This window comes from Gymnogyps californianus, chromosome 3, assembly GCF_018139145.2.
Source record: "Gymnogyps californianus isolate 813 chromosome 3, ASM1813914v2, whole genome shotgun sequence".
In the NCBI taxonomy this organism is placed as follows: Eukaryota; Metazoa; Chordata; class Aves; order Accipitriformes; family Cathartidae; genus Gymnogyps; species Gymnogyps californianus.
The window spans coordinates 4766250-4783508 of NC_059473.1; positions in this window are offsets into that span (position 1 = coordinate 4766250).

Sequence of the window (17259 nt, forward strand, 5' to 3'; positions counted from 1 at the left end):
TACAAGCATAGAAGTGTACCCCTCTGTTTGATATAGGATACTGCTGGCCTAAAGGATGTATTTTTTTAATGTATTAAAAGAAGCCTTAAAAATGCATATTTGTTTACTGAAAACCATATTGCAATAAGGAGACCTGCAGGTATGTTTTGAATCTGGACTTTGGTGTTTCCCTAATAGCAGGAATTGTAATAAAACACTAACGCATTGATCAAAAGGTACTGTTCCTATCAAAAGGTACTGTTCTTAATTCCTTTTCTTTTTCCCTGGGAGGAATTAGTCACACTAGTATTTTTCTCAATTGGAAGGTAAAATCCACTGATAAAATCAGTTTGGAATCATAGATAAGTCCTTATTAAAATACATTATACAAGCCTATAAGGCTTATTTGTAATAAGAATGTAGCTTTTTCTGCCTTAATTGCTTAGATTATAAACTCTTGGGAACTATTTTTACACTATGTAGTTCCTAGCACAGCTTCAGGCTCTGTGGTCATGAGGTACTTCTGCTATGTAGATGCAATTAATCATGATAATTTTGTCATACACAAACCTTTCCCATACAGCAATGATAATTTGGATTAAGATTCCAGAAACATCATTTCATTTGGCATCTTTTCTGGACAGAAGTGAACAGGAGCCCAGTCCTGCTCAGGCTACTGTCAGGAGCAGTCCTACAGAAATATAAGACCTTTTGGGCTATCTTATTTAAGGAAGCAGAACTTGGTTCTTGGATGATGATCCACTGAAGATCATGGCAAAACACTTGTTTTCTTCTCTGCAGAAGTGCTCTTTTCCTTGTGCTAGCTAATACTTTTCTAGCAAGTGCTGTAGAAATAGTAAGATAATATATTCTTCTCCACTTTGGCATTCTCAACTCCAAAATGGTTTCCCTAGCGTGCTAATCCTAACATTTCTGTTGTGAGCATTATTGCTGCCAGTGTGTTTTTTTAATATGGGTGAGCCTGTAAGACAAACCCTTGGAAGGGATGTGAAAAGAGTGCAAGTGTCTTGCTCTGTATTCCCAGAAATGATGTTGAACAGTCTTTGTCAGTATCAAAACTTACACTCATCTTTTATTTTTTCAGCTCCCCTGGAAACTGCTTTTTATCACTTTTTGAGTATGAAGCTATGTCTGTAAAGTGAGATGGATCAAAAATCAAACTATGAAGACCTCCCTGATTCAAGATAGTGCTTGTCAGGCATAATGTAGGTATTTTCTTCCTGTTCCTGGCAATGTTTTTGTGGCAGATTGTGAAAACTCATATATTCGTGGTAGATAGGTGGCTTTTCCAGGTGAGTTCATCCAACTTCTATGGAATCTAAAATATTTCATTTTCCTATGAGTAGATCTAAATGAATAGGTTTAAATGAATACTCCTCCCACTTTTCTCTAACCCCTACTGCTTTTACTTCTAATTGTAAAATGTCACAAGTGAAAAGGGACTTAGGTATGCATTTCTCATGCGTATAAATGTAGGCAGTATGCAAGCATATGATGTAGTTTCTTCCTGAGTTTGCAAAAGGGCAGCCTTAGAGCTTCTGCTGTTGATTAGAGCTTTCACATGATGCCACACAGTTAAAGCTACTATTTTTTTTCCTTGTATTAAGCATAGGCAGCTGCAAAGGTGGCAAAAATCAGAGCCTTCTTACCCTGCTCCAAGGGAAATTATCCATTCTAGAGGAGTCTGATGTTTGGCACAACTGCTAACTCACTGTTGATTTAAAAAATGAATAGAGCCACTAGAAAGGCAAAAAATGGTGTGCCAGCAGGACTCCTAGCATCCTTCCTTTTCTCAATAGCTGTGAGGAGTTTGGTCTCTCACCTAAGTGCTATTTTAAGACAATGCTTTTTCCTAATCTCACCTTTTAATTGGCCCATAGCTAGTAGGTAAGTTTGCCATTTAAGGGTTTGGAGATGAGAGAAAGGTTATTGTAATTGCGTAATGTTGAACCAGGTATAACATGCTGTCCTTCCCCTGTATGTTGCAAGAAGTGTGACTAGATTGAAGACAGAAACTGGAAGTAACGTTGGGTATTTCTCACCCTGGGTTGGAGACTGAATGTTAAACATCAGTTAAAGCCCTTAAATGGTGATTTATAGTGTTGCAAAATGCTGATGCAATGCTGTGGTGTTACTCGAGTGACTCTGATTCCGATAATCGTATGACAGCATGTATGGAAATAATAGTAGGCCACTTTTTATTTAGGTTAAATTCATTGTGGTTCTGCAGCAGATGTGAAGCTTTCTGAAAAAACCTTGCTGTCTAATGAGTAATACTTTTGTAGTGTCACTCAATCTGTGTAATGTGGCCAATTCTACAGACAGATGCTTTCATGAGGCTGTATTTTAATTTGTAACTGAAAGTTATTTATGAAGAAAGTCTTCTACTGACTTGACCAGTAGAAAATCACCTCTGTGGAAAGTATAAATTATGGTTCCATGAGACACACTGGATTTTATTATTATTATCCTGATGAAAATCTTTATTGATCTTCTGCTATTTCTGTTTTCATCGAAGACAAACTGTGCACTTTCTGCTCAGAAGAATCCAAGGGAAAAAAAGGGCTTACTTAAAAAATCCAAATGCAAGAAAGGTAAAGCCAAAGTTTTTTCCATTAGACTAATTGTAATCGAATTGTGGCTGGTAAATACGCTTTGTGTTCTTCCAAGAAACAGCAAGCAGGGACATGCACTGACATGCTGCTTGTGCTGCGTTTGAAGGGTGTAATTCTGTTCACTTCAAACTGCTATTTCTGACTTATAGTGCTACAAACTGAAATTTATAAAAGCTTCATAAGACCAAGGTAAATTTGAGGCTGTTTGTTATTCAGGAGGAACAAGACTGTGTAAAAAAAAAAAAAAATCAGCTTAATTCTGTCGGTGCTTCTTAATTTTATTTTGTTTTGCTTCTATGGGCCATCTTCATCTGTTACAAAAATCCTAGTGTTTCCCTCCATCTTTTCTTCAAAAATAAGAGTTGTTTTTCCTTTTTTGCCTTTTTACCTGTAATCTTGATGTAAAAGATGCTGATTTTTCTGGAAACTAGAACAGTTGATAGAGGGACTAGCAGGCAGAGAATGGAAGAGGGAGGCCTGTACTTTGAACTCTATTTTATGTGTGGACTCGTTTCAGGAGACCTTTGGCCATGTTCTCTAATGCTTTTTGTGATATATAGGCATTTGCACTTACGTGGTTGTAAGTGATGTCCAGTCATAAGGGAGGCATTTTGAACATTTGAGTTGCCTAGAGGGGGGAATTCACTCCCTGCCTCATGGACTTTTTTCCCGTTTAGACTATAGCATTTTTTTTCTTCAAGAATTCAGAAGGGATACTCATAGTGCAATGGTGCAGGGATCGTATCGAGGGCATGCTGAAATGAGTAAAGTTGCACACACACCTACTTCTGGGTGAACAGATGTTAGCGGAAGGTTAGGAAGGCTGGAGAGGTGTTTTCAAAAGCATGTAGGTGATTGCAGACTACAAGCCTTCTAAATGGTTTAAAAACTCTACCCTGACTTTTGTTCCCGATTAAACTACGTATTTGGTGTAGAGATTGTGAATCTGTACACCACAGAAGCCATGCAGCTTCCAAGTCTGTTTCCCTATACATAAAAGGAAAAAAAGATTGTTGTTTTTTTCTCTTACTCTGTGAATACTTCTTAGAGAAACAGGTTTACTATCTAGGTAAATATCTGTAAAATTCAGTGTTGAGAAGTTTTACTTTTGATAGTACTAGAGAGAGTAAACTGGAAAACAAATCCAAGTTAGTTGCCCGCTTCAAAGATCCCCTCAGAAAGACCCACAGCTGAAGCACTTCAAGGTTCAGACTGTCCAAACTGCAAAGAGGATAGAAGGATCCGGAACAAGTATGAGAAATTCGTTTTTGCAATCCAAAAGAGGCCTTGCAGAAAAGGATTGTGGAACTGGAAGCTGAACTGAAAAGACGCAAACATGAGACACCTCCAGACCAAGAGAATGAAGAGGTCTGCTTTCCTAAGGTAAGTCTTCTGCTTTTCAGCTGTAGAGGATTGTGCCTTTTCTTTTTAATTTCCCGTGCTTGTTGTCAGTGTACATTAGAGTGTGTTTCATGACAGGGAATTCTACACAGAAATGGCTATATTCAGTTCTATATGGAGTCATTCATCCCTTCTATGTGGAGTCATGTCTAGCTCCTGTCTATGACAACCACATCTTTTCTAATTATTTTTGAGACAAGGTGAAGGGATAAGAACCTATAGTATTGATAGTATGGATTATGTCTGCTGGGTATTTTGGTTTGTTTTTTAATGGATACTCTCAAAGAATTAAACACAGCTGTTTGTCAACGTTGTCACATCTTGATGACATTAGTGGTAACAAAAGGCTCATAGTTAATTATTTGTTTGGTCTGCTGACAAAACTGGTTACTTGGAATAATACCATTAAGTTTGTCTCATGCTGTAAATCCCATCTTAAAACATTTTTCAAGGAATAGATGAAGTGAAAGTTAGATGTTCCTTCGTGGAATGATTGTGTGCTTTTACACTGCTAAAAAAATATTTTATCCATAACACCAAGTAAGTCTTTCTGTACAGTTGGTGCCTGCTTTGTTTGAACTTCTCAAAAAGAAAAAAATAAGTAGATAACGTAAAGCTTAAGCATTTTTTTAAGCTTTTTTCCCCGCACTGTCTTTCTCTTTCCACATTCTTGTGCTTGAGCCCTCTGCCAGAAGTGGGACCTCCTGCTCACTCTTTGCTGTCACTGCTATCAGCAGATTGCCACCTGCTGGATGCCCTCCACAGTGTCCTTGGTCTGTATTTGGAGGCTTTCCTTGCATCTCCATCAGCAGGTGTGGCAATCTGGAGAGGGGAACTCTCAGTGCAACAACCTGATGTTTTATCTCTGTGTGTTTCAAGGGTTTTACTTTTCAGTAGCTCTTTAGTCCTTAGGACCAACCGCCCAGTGGTGGCCGGGATGCATCTTTTGGTTGATTTGATCTGAAAGGAATCCAATTTGCATTTTTTCGAGACTACTCAGTCATATGAACCACAGTACAAGATGCATGGACAATTGGAAGATTTGCATCAAGTGCATTCTGCTTCCAAACTGAGATGGTGATGTAGAAGTACCCTTTGATTTGTTTCACCTCTCTTACATGCTTCAAAAACTTGAAGGTCAGTTTAGTTCTCCTGAAGCATGCCTGCTGACCATTGTTCAGTGGATGACCTGCAAGTATGGAACAGCCTCTGGCAGGAGAGCCTGTGCTGCCAGCACGTTCCAGGCCTGTCTTGTGAAGACTGCTCCGAGCTCTGAAGGCAGCCAGTCTGCCTGCCCAGTGAGACTCTGCCAGCACTGCCAGGGAGGTCCGATGCAGACAATCCTGCCTGCGAATATGTGCATTCTTGCCTCCCTGCATGTCCTGGGCAGAAGCTAGATTTCTGCGAGACAATGAAAATCTCCCCGTCTCTCCCTCAGAATGTCCTAGTTAGTACTTCTGCGTGTGCGAGGCCTTTCTGCCCAGTAATCTCATTGAGTATTGGGAATGTGGATGAATATTATTTGCACTTTATGGATGGAGAATCCAGAAGGCCACTGTCCTGCCACCTACCAGTGGGTCAGAAAGAAGACTGAATCCTGTTTTCCTGCTCAAGAGATTCTGTGAGCAAGTAGTCTTTGTATTCACTACTTTAAGCTTTGTATACCAGCCCCCTGCTCATTATACAGGGAGTTCATAACTCTTACACGTCTATTCTTTTCCCCATAGCTGTTAGATGCACTCTGGAGAAGGAAAGAACAAAAGACGAGAACATTTAAAATCCTAAAACATTCTTAATGTCTGGGAGTTAGACAATATTAATTATACATGTATCTGTGTATTTAGAAACTCAATAAAACTCATTTCTCAATGATCCAGAAGAACAGCTTGTTCTGTAAAAGGCGTTTTCTAACTATAGACAGGTATCAATTCCTTTATTGACTGAATTGATTCCTTCCTCTGCTAATGCGTCTACTATCCTGCACCTCCTGATAAGGTGACTCTGACATATAACTTTACATCTTTGATAGAGGGGATGAAGAAACCTGTTTTGTTCACAGTGCTGTCAGTGTGCAGCCACTGCATATTGGTGCTTTGAAACAACCAGTTGTTTTCATAATCCTAAAAGTTCCCTGATATCTGTTCACTTAAATAGCACACCACTCCATATTCTATTTTTTCCATGGGCCAAATATATTATGAGAATGAAGGCAATCTGCCTTGAATATTCACCAATGTTATTTTTGTCTCTGACCACAAATTTAATTTGTTCAAAAGCTGATTAGCTTTATGTCTTTGTGGTGACCCACACTAGAATGAACTCCAGGCTCTCCTTGTCTAGGAAGCATTTGCCAGAACTGATAATGCCATTAAGCAGCTAGGAGGAATTCAAGTGCAGGTGAAGTCTAGTCTTTACATTGCTGTTGCTCCTTAAGGGAGTGGTTTGAGCGAGTGTAAAGTCAGTCTTGCATTTTTAAACATAGGCTTACAACTTTTTATTTTAAAGGAATTCAGAGGTTTGAAGATAGTTTTAAATCATCACAGCAGGAACATCCAGCATCATAGTCTTAAGATGATACAGGAAATGAGTATGCCTCTTGGCCAGAGTATTCCCCTACAGTGCTGGGGAATAGGAAAGTTGGGAAGGAATCCTAATGGAGAGACAGCAAGAGAGCTAGTGAAGAGCTACAGTCTCCCGTGGCCTGCAGCTGAGAGATGTAGAGGACCCTGGGCATGAAACTTTCCTGCGTATCTGGAGAAAGATAGGTCTCTCTTGTATTATGTGTAGCTGGAAAAGAGGGGAAGCACTCAGCCTTATGGCATGATGCATGCTGTGTCTGCCAACAGCTTCCTCCTTCAGAATGTAATGAGCATTGGACTTGGACAGATCCAGGAATGGGGAAACATATACATGATGTCATTAATATTAATGGACTTGCTAAAGAGGAGTTCTACATGTTGACAAGATAATGCACAGCTTTAATATAGCCAATTTTTAGAGCTGGCAGGGATTCTGGTGTCTTCCTTGTGGAAAATGCCCAGCTATAACATTTATTTTCAGTATTTAAAATGACTCCTGACGGAGATGCGGGTGAAATCCTGGTCCCTGTTTCATTCAAAGCACCCACTTCTCTTATTAGGACCCAGCCTTCCACCTCACTTTTTCAAATAAGTGCTCAGACTCTTGAGGCTGAGCAGAGAACACTTAAGCTGCTGTTCAAAATTAACATGGAGCATGTGGTGTCTTTTCCCTCTACCCAGGGCAGCTTGTTAATTAAAATGGAGGACTCAAGAGCCTGCCTGGCAGGAACTCGGGATGGAGAGGCAGAGCAAACCCAGAGGACCAACATGAAGCACAGCAAGCTGTTTTTTGAAATGGAAGAGTTAAAGTCCAAGCTCAAAAGGACAAAGAAAGGGAAAACAGGAAAAATCTTGATTCTGGAAAATGAGAAGGTGCTTATCACAGGAAATGAGGATGTGTTGATGTATGTATGCCAGTGTACAGCCATTTTCTTTCCAGTTCCTATGCTTACTCTGAAGTGTTTTAACTTGTGAAATATATAAAAGAAAGGTGACTTGTTGCTTGTTTGCTGTATTGGAAGAGATGAAAACAGAAGAGGGGGCAGGTTTTGCACCATTGAAGTTGCGGGGGGTAGAGCGTTTCCCTTAATGTCCAGTGGTATTGAATAGAGAGAGAAACAGCTTTTTAGCTTTGTACAGTAAAAAATAACTAATGTGATCTTTTGGCGTTCCTGTTAGGAAAGACGCATACAACCTCAATGTGAACTTTGTATTTGCTACACCGTAAAAAGAAACACTATGTTGTTGTTGGTAGCAAAGATGTATCCTTCCTGGCAAAACACTGGGGGAAGCAGTTAAGACATCCTAACACTCCCATGTTCTCCAGGGCTGTGAGTTTGCAGGCCAGGACACTGCTCTGTGACTAAGGGGAGTGGGATAAATTTTTTTTTTTTCCTCTAGCAAGTCAAATCCTGACAACTGAATTCTTGCAGTTCCTGTAAAGCCAAAGGTAGAGGTCTCACTGGGAATAAGGGTGCTTGGAAATGTGCTGCTGAGTGCTTTTCTGCCATGTATCCCTCTTTTTATCAAGCTGGGATCTGGGCCTGATCAGCAGTTGGTCGCTGAACCTGCCCCATTGCAAAATGGATGACTTTATCTGGAGAGCTGAGATGTTCCAACAAGTCACCTACACTTTCATAACCTGCAGAGCTCTCCAGTGCTGCAGGTATTGTCAGAGTTGTGCTCTAGGAAAACATACTCCCTGAAACAGCTATGTTAACCTCTAGCAAGTCCCTTGAAATCTGTGGTGCTGTCCCAGACATCCAGTGCAAACAAAGCACAAGTTGCTGTAGTACATTTGTACCACGGTTTCCTGATTCTAAGTGCAGTGAGATATGGCCTAAAATGAACCATTGTTATAACAATGACAAAAGACGCTGGGGTAAAAATCATGTTATTTCCTTTGGAAAGAAAAGAGTTCTATTTTTAATTATTTTTTCCTTAATCTTTCTATTTCATTCTACCAGTGTTTATAGTACAGAGTACAATACTTCTCGTTTGTTCTTTGTGTGACTGGGACATAAGTAGACATTCTGCAGCAAAATGTCTGGGATACAGAGTCCAAAGAGCTTGTGCTGCAGGAAGTTCTAAAAAAAACCCCACACAATCCCTTCTCGCCCACCCCCCCAAAAACCCCCAAAACCCAAACAAAACAAACAAAAACCCTAAAAGACTGTCGTAGTTCCCATGTCGAAAATTATTATATCTTTTGGAATGTACCTTTCATATCTATTCTGTTAGGATTCTTTTTTTAAAAGGGATACTTTATTTTTGGAAAATCATATTTGCTCCAGAATTGAGGGTATTGATTTTGATTGCTAAAAGAAAGTCTGCCATTGGCAATGTTTTTGCTTTTTTGGTGTTGAATGGTTGGCAAGGTTTCTGTTTCAATCATTTCTCCTGCTCGCCTATACAGCCAGTGGACCCAAACAGACCCGTGTGACTGCAGAGCACTGAAAGAGGTTGTTTTTTTCCTCTTTGCTATTATTCTCATTTCTCCCTTGCAATGGCACAAGCAGCATGGCTGGCAAGGGAACAGATCGGGAAACCAAACTGAGTGAGAATTTCTAGAAATTTGAAAGAATTAAACTGAATTGAGGAGTGGGGGAAAATAGAAAATCTCTCATTCTCTGTCCATCTCCTCTCCCTCACCTTTCTGGGGAGCAAGAGTGTGTTTGGGGCAGGGGTTGTTTTCTCCTTCTCTCTAAATTTCAAAGAGTTTTAACCAGTTCTAGAGGGGAGGCTGGACTGCTTTCTTGTACCTCAAAAATCACTTCATCCAAGGCTTTGTGGCAGGACAATGTGAGGAGGTTGCAGTCCTACTATAGATGTGATGATGTACTGTAGATGTTGCAGAAACACAAATATTGTCTGTTCAGCCTCTTTTGTGGGTACTAAGGCTGCATCCAGGGGGGTGGATCCCTGAGGAATTCCAGGGGCACGCTGGTATAGCACAGTGTACCTTATATGGCTACTTGCAAAACCGCATTTCACACAAGTCTAGTAAAAAAACCCCAAAAGTTATAACCAAATAGGTCTTCCAGCAACACAGTGTTGCTGGTGAAAAAGTTGTTTCTGCGTGCACAGTTATGTGAGCAACAGATCCTATTTTGGCCCATGCCTCCCAGCTGATCTATGTATAAGGGAGAAGTCTGTGAACACCAAAGGTGGGATTTTCAAAATGACTGTAAAAAATATCTGTTAGGCTTATATCAGAAGTCTGGGAAAAACAACAGTCAGATCCCTCAGTATATTTGAGAAGTGATTCTTGTACAGTAAACAACAAAAAAGAAACACACACTTAGGATGTCCTTGTGTATTAAGGCTGAGACAAATTAACAGCTCATCTTGTTGTTTACTTCCCCCGGCTTTACTAGCAGTCATCTGATCTTCCCTCCCCTTGTGCTTGCACTGATGCTCACCAAAATGGCTGGAAAGGGCTTTTGTTGTGGCATGGAGTGTTTTGCTGAGATTATTTCTGCTATTTTAGCAAGTTGAATAGGCTTACTGGGTGCTCAGAAGGACTTTTTGATCTGGACTTTACAAGCCTTGGACCCTGTTCAACAGTAAGTGGCTAGGAGAGAGGAAAGGGACTGGTCCCTTTCACCTGAAGCAAACTTCTAATTCATTTCAAACTGTTCTGTGAAACCATAGGTTGGTTAAGAAAAAAAATTTCACAAGTACTTTATCAAGTATGTCATGTTGCCTCAGCCCTTTGTTCTCATTTATGGCAAGTGAATGGTATCCACAGATATGTATGCACAAATAACAAATAATTTATCAAGTTATAATAATTTCCATTATTTTACAGGATGCCTGCCTGAAGGAAATAGCAGAGCTGAAGGCCTGTGTTGAATGGGTAATGTATGAAAGGGGCTCTTGTGGTGGTCAGTTAGGTTGGAATACAACTCACAGCAGAAAAGGGAAGCATATTTTCAGCATCTCTATGCTGTTGTTTAGATAATGTGTTTTACTGAAGTTTTGATAAAACTATTATTAAAAAAAACCCCCAAAATCTTACCACATCATGGAAACTACTTGGTTCCTGCAAGGTGATTTATGAATGTAGACGAAAAATTCTGCTGTGCAATTTCTTTGCATTGTTTTGCTGTCCCTTTTGAGAAACCATTAGGAATCTCACCTACAGGTTAATTGCCATGAAGACAGACTTTGCTCTTTTTTTCCTAATAACTTGGCCCTTTCAGAATTTCTTCTGCCTGAGGAATTCAAAGCTTTTTGCAGGTATTGTACGAGTTTTCTGTGTCAAGACGCAGGCCTTGTGAGAATGTTGTGGAAAGTGCTCTGTAGGCTGCATGCTGGAAGGCCCTCGGTGTACCTTGGACACTCCCCATGTGGGTTTCCTGTCGCTTCAGCTGCCAGCCGTAGCAGGGGATGGAAATTCCTTTGGGATGTGGCAACTCTGTCCTGGAGAGAGGAGTTATGCAGGGATTCATTTCACAGAAACATCTTCCAGGGTGGATTTTCTTTTAATTTAGTGTTAAATTGAGTGCGTTTCACAAGTAAACAGTGCTGAGCTCAGCTGTGTGGCCTAAAATGGAGTTTGGCCTGTGTTTTAGAGTCGTTGGCTCTGCATTAGGGTGGGGAGGGCAGACAGTAGACTTTGGTGTTGTACTGTCTGTGAGGTGTCTAAAAGAGAACTAGCTGTTAAATAAAACTGCGCAACTTTTTCCTAATTGCTCTTTATACTAAGTTCAATATTACCCGGTATATTTACTGCCTCACCAATGCTAAATGTGTCAGTGACTATGGGTATTCTCCAGCTAATCCCATTTGGAAATAATGATGTCTCTAGCCAACGCGAAGTGGCATAATTGTGCAATATCCCTGTGTTTTGTAACTTCAGAAACATAACAAGCTCGGTGGATAGCGTTTTCTTTAATGTGTTAAATGTATTAGTACCTCTGGTTTATAGATAAGAACAGAAAACAGTTGACTTCTGGAGAAGATGAAGAACTACAGAAAGCCCTTGAGAAAGAGTCTCTTGGCCTCGGCTGTTCATAAGAATGCAGAGGTGTTACCAACTTCCCAGCACAGACCACTTGATGTTGGGTCAGGTATGCAAATTGTAGAGGCATCATTGCCTGTGTTCAGAAACATGTGCAATCACTGTCGTGGTTTAACCCCAGCCGGCAACTAAGCACCACGCAGCCACTCGCTCACTCTCCCCACCCAGTGGGATGGGGGAGAGAATCGGAAAAAAAAAAACCCCCTCGTGGGTTGAGATAAAGACAGTTTAATAGGACAGAAAGGAAGGAAAATAATGATAATAAAATGACAATAATAATACTAAAAGAATTAAAATATATAAAACAAGTGATGCACAATGCAATTGCTCACCACTCGCTGACTGATGCCCAGTTAGTTCCCGAGCAGTGATCCGCCTCTCCCAGCCAACTCCCCCCAGTTTATATACTGGGAGTGACTTCATATGGTATGGAATATCCCTTTGGCCAGTTTGGGTCCGCTGTCCTGGCTGTGTCCCCTCCCAGCTTCTTGTGCCCCTCCAGCCTTCTTGCTGGCTGGGCATGAGAAGCTGAAAAATCCTTGACTTAGTATAAACACTACTTAGCAACAACTAAAACCATCAGTATGTTATCAACATTATTCTCATATGAAATCCAAAACACAGCACTGTACCAGCTACTAGGAAGAAAATTAGCTCTATCCCAGCCGAAACCAGGACAATCACTGAGATAGCTTCATTCTTCCTCAGACTCAAAACTGATGGCATATGGGTGGTGATTGTTGGCTTCTGAAAGGAGCAGTGCAACTTGGCTGCTTCTTTTTTTAAACTGTTTCATTATTTCATGCGTGCACTTATATTATCCAGTGGGGAAAGGTTGTACACAATAGCTCTAGCTATTACAATCAATTAGAAAAGTCTAGATACTCCTTTCAGAAGCCACTCAGCCCCACGAGTAAAGTTGCATGGCTGGTTTGAAGCTGAAGGCTATTTCTGTGCAACATTGAGCTGCCTTTCAGTGGGAAAGGGACGAAAGGGAGCTGTGTGAACAGGAGGGCCTGTGCGCTACAAGGGTAGCGTGCTGGTTCTCAGGGTTAGAAACAAGCTGGAGCAGGCAAACAGGTACCCAGCTAGCTACATGAGGAGAGTTAAACTCAGCCTCAGCTTGCTAGGCCTGAATGAAATCAGCATTAACAGAGTATGAGGAGAAGGAAGGTTTCATCCAGGAATAAACTATGAATCTAGTTAACAAGCAATGGATATGGGAAATTCTCACTGAGGAAATGAAATGGACAGGGGGTTGCTTGAAGTAATAGTTTTTTCTAGCCTTCAAAATGGGCAACTCTGCAAATTTATTTTCTGGTTTTTATTTTAAGTCTTAATTGCTTAATATCTCGGCTCTGACATTCACATGCTTCTGGTCTGACTGCCTCAGGCAATATCACAGTTTTGCAATATCATAAACTTTATGAACCCATTGATAGGCATTTCTTAATAATGGATATTTTGCAGTGGCGGGATAAGCAGGCCCTTTGTGTCAGTCGGACTAGCCTTAGCACTTTGTGCTGAGATTCTGCTGTGTTGATATTTGGAGTTGCTTTTTTCTTAGAGAACTCTGAGTTCAAAACCCCAAATTGGTCATTGTCAAGGAATGTGTTAACTCACACCTAGCTGTTCGTGTGGCCCCTTCAGTATTAGATCTGAGAGCTCATTGCTTGACTAGCTGTGATGGTGCCCTTGGCAATTCCAGTACCTTCAGGGATAAGGTGTTACTGGACTGAGCTCCCCAGAGCAGAACTTAATCAGAATGAGACACGCACATTAAGAGCTGTGAGAGCCGATTTTTGTTTGTTTGCTTTTACTACTTATTGCAAATGTAATTTGTGTATCTTTTATCCATTTTAGAAAATGTAGGATGGCATGAAATATGCATTAAAAAGTACAGCAAGTTAACAGAAGCCCTTCATGAGAACCATGTACATCTGTAAGTGTGGAAGGCTGTTTGAAAACAGAGTGATGATCTGAATAATGCGGTAACAGGATGGTTTGTAACAACTCACTATGTTGGCAACTAGAATTTCCTAGCTGTGTCGGTAGTGTGGTTACTTATTATTAATCAGTAACCTGCTTACTCTTACTAACCTTCTTATTGATAACCTGCCTAACTATTGTTAGTAATCGGCTTATTGTTAGTAAGCCCTAACTATTAGTAGTAAGTTTTGAGCTGTGCAAATGCAAATATGCTTGTTTTCAGTCCTGTTAACAACTGGCTTCCATGGTACCATTTGTGTTCATGACATTAAACATGGTCTCATTTACAGTCTTAATTATCAGAAAAGAACCGTATTTCTTGCCCGTAAACATCTGTCTTCTCTGTACTACAGCTACTTAAGCATGTGGGGGATTTTCTCATGTGGCTAATCCTGGAATGCAGTTCTGTGAGACACTGGTCATAACTGGCCAGCACTAAAAGGCTGAAGTTCTCCTTGTCCCTGTCATCTCCTAAGCTCACCCCCTTCTGTTGGCTGGGCTATTTTAGTGAGTTAATTTGACTCAATGAAAGGGTCTGAAAAACAAGGAGGAAAAGAAAGGATAGGGGAGGACAGAGTTTGTGCTCTTTTGGCACAAGCAAACTTGTATATGCTCAGCTGTCTATGAAAGGATTTACTCTGTGAGTATACATGATGTACTTCCTCTGAAGTATGCAGAGATGCCTGGTAAGACTGGATTGGGGATTTATTGCTGTGTGTTTGTGCACACTTAGCACAGTGGAAGCCTCTTAATGCTGTTTTTCCTTAATACAAAACTAGTATCTAAAGCAGTACATCAGGTCCTACAACTTTCTATGTGCAGTTTGCCTTACTCATGTGATCCCTGATTTCTCTGCTTCTTCATCTGACTACTAGGTTTTTTTAGTACACAGTAGGGACGGGAATTTTTCTGATACTATTGTAAGTCTTAGTTCTGATCTGGCATTCCTCAAATACCTGAAATTCCTATTGAAGAAAGAAGCAATTTTGAGTTTTGCTGGCGTATGCAAGGGCTTTTTTTTTCCCCTAAAGCCAAGTAATGATCAAAATATTATACAACCAGAGACGTAAGACTGAAATTCCACTGAAAGGTGAGGAGGACAGACATCAAACTGTTTCTAATTTTATCTGCATATTAACGTTTGTAATCATGCAGCTGCCATATCTTGTAATAATGGACTAGTTAGTATTCCTGGACAAATGTATTCTGCATACAAAACTGATGTTTGACTTAAATTTGTGGGCAACTGTATAGACATACTTTTAGAAACAATTTTTAATATATATTTTGATCTTTAGAGTGCCTATTATCTGCTAAGCTCAGGCAAATGTTTTGCTTTCTGCCGTTCCAGAAGCCTGAGGATTCTAAATGAGACTATAATTAAATAATTCCAAAACAGCGATGACTTCAAACATTTTCTTCAAAAAGTCGAATTCTTTTGTTATTCTCTTCATTCGGAGCAGCTGTAAAAGGTAATGATGTAATAATTTTTTTCCTCAAAGGAAAAGAGAACATAACCTCCTGCTTGATGTTATGGTAATTATGTACACGAGGAGATGGTTTCTAGAGGAAACGGTACCGTATATACAAAGAACACTTTGTGTTCTTATGCAGGTAAATTCAGAAGGCAAAGCAAAAGATAGAAACGCCCCCTGAAGAGGGGTGGTTGTCTGGCCAAAGCTCAAGGTGATGTATAACAGTCCACAGTAGCAACTCTTCTTGCTCCCGTAGCCTCACTGGAGTCCAGCTGGATATCGTGCTTTTGGAGCCTGTTTTTCAAAGTTGGACACTTTGTTTTTAGAAGAAGTGTTCAGGTGGCACTTCTGTGTTAGCTTTCAGAATTGTTACTGACTTCCCTCAGAACAATACCACAACATTGCATTGCACCCAGAAAAAGCACGATATCCAAAACTTCTGGCTTCTTACTTCAAAACATAGAAATATATGTAATTATATAATGAGAGGGAGAGAGTTAGAAATATATATATAAATAGGCTTTATGTACAACCTGTCAATATTAACATTTTAGGACTGTATTCAGTGCAAGTTAGATGGGCGTGGGTGCTGAACAGTCACACGGGGCACTGCATCTGGCTGTAACTTAAAGTCATTTTTATTTCTCTGTGGGCTTTGCACTTCTATTTGGTTTACTTGGCAGTGATACTCCTTTTCCTGTGGAATTTGCTACTGCTAAAACCATATCATTTCTGATGTCTCTAAACGCAGATGGCTTATTACAGTGTAGGTCCTATGACCTTATGACCATTTTCAGCCTGGGCTCACCAGATATTAGAGCCTTTCGATAGCAACTGCACTGCCTGTGAGCGCTAAACTTCCAGAATCTGCATCCCTTTCCTGGGATGCGTATCCCCTACAAATTATATACGCTTGCAAGCCAATGCCTTGCAGCCAAGCGATAATGCTGACCCTTCAGACTGCCTGTAACATCAGCCTTCTCCAATGTGGTGGATATGGCTACAGCTTCTCTCAGTGGCAGATGTGAGCAGATACACAGCGGGGAAAGTTTAGTACAGAATTTCCAACCAAGGCTATTGCTCACATTCAGTACCATGAGAATCACTTAGAAACCCTCAATGGGATCTGTAGTGTTCGTGGACTTACAAGTACCGTTCTTCCAATCCTGCTGGAAATACTGTGCCTAGCACATCCCTCGATTCCATCGCCTTTTTTATGATCACATTTGGTGGTTCAGTATCTGTTGCTCAACAAGTCATCTGGGTCTCTCTCCTTACAACTTCAGGTGATGAATTCCCATTAAAGAAATACTATTCTTGCACTTTTTAAGTTCTCATTTAATACTACAGTCTACATGCAAAGTTATCCTATTCTTCCCATGTGGTATTTTTAATCCTTTTTTTGGATACACCTTTCTCATTTTCTTTGCAAATTTTTGAACATGTTTCTACTTCTGTGCTTTTGCCATTAATTAAAATATTAAAGACAGAATATTCAATAATCTGTGAGAAACTTTTCTATTCATCTCCCTCCTGTTAGGTAGCTTCCCTGAAAGCATAACTGATCATCATTTCTCCTTTAATGAGCTTCTTACCTTAAAATGTTTTTATTATACCATCTTTTGTGAATCAAATTACTTTTTTTTTTTCCCCCTCCATGTTAACTGCATCAAAATGTTTTGAGTTCTGACAAAGTACTACATATTCTATTCTCCTTTCCTATGGTACTACTCTGCATCTTGTTAATTTACCAAAACCTTTCACCTGGATTTGGATTTTCATGTTGAAGTGATTGGTTTTATCTTTAAATATAGTAATTTTCATTTCAGTGCCATCATCCTATTAGTTTCTTCCTGTTTTGTCTACATTTTAAATCAACCTCCTGACAAAAAAAAAGTCAAATAATGACTTGGTTTTTAGGCCAGCCTATTGTTCATCTCATGACAGCATGCTGTCCATGCCTCTTATTCTTTGTTTGAAGAGTTTTTCACTACTGTACTTTGCTTCATGAGGTTTCATTTATCCTCACCTGTCTCTTCCCATTTTTGTTCTGTCATCTGTGATTTTTTTCTTTGCTATTTATTTCCTTTTTAATTCCTTATTGGTACGCTTATCCCTTTCCTGTTTGTAATGCAATTTCTGAACAGTTTTTTTGACTTAAATTTCATGATTCT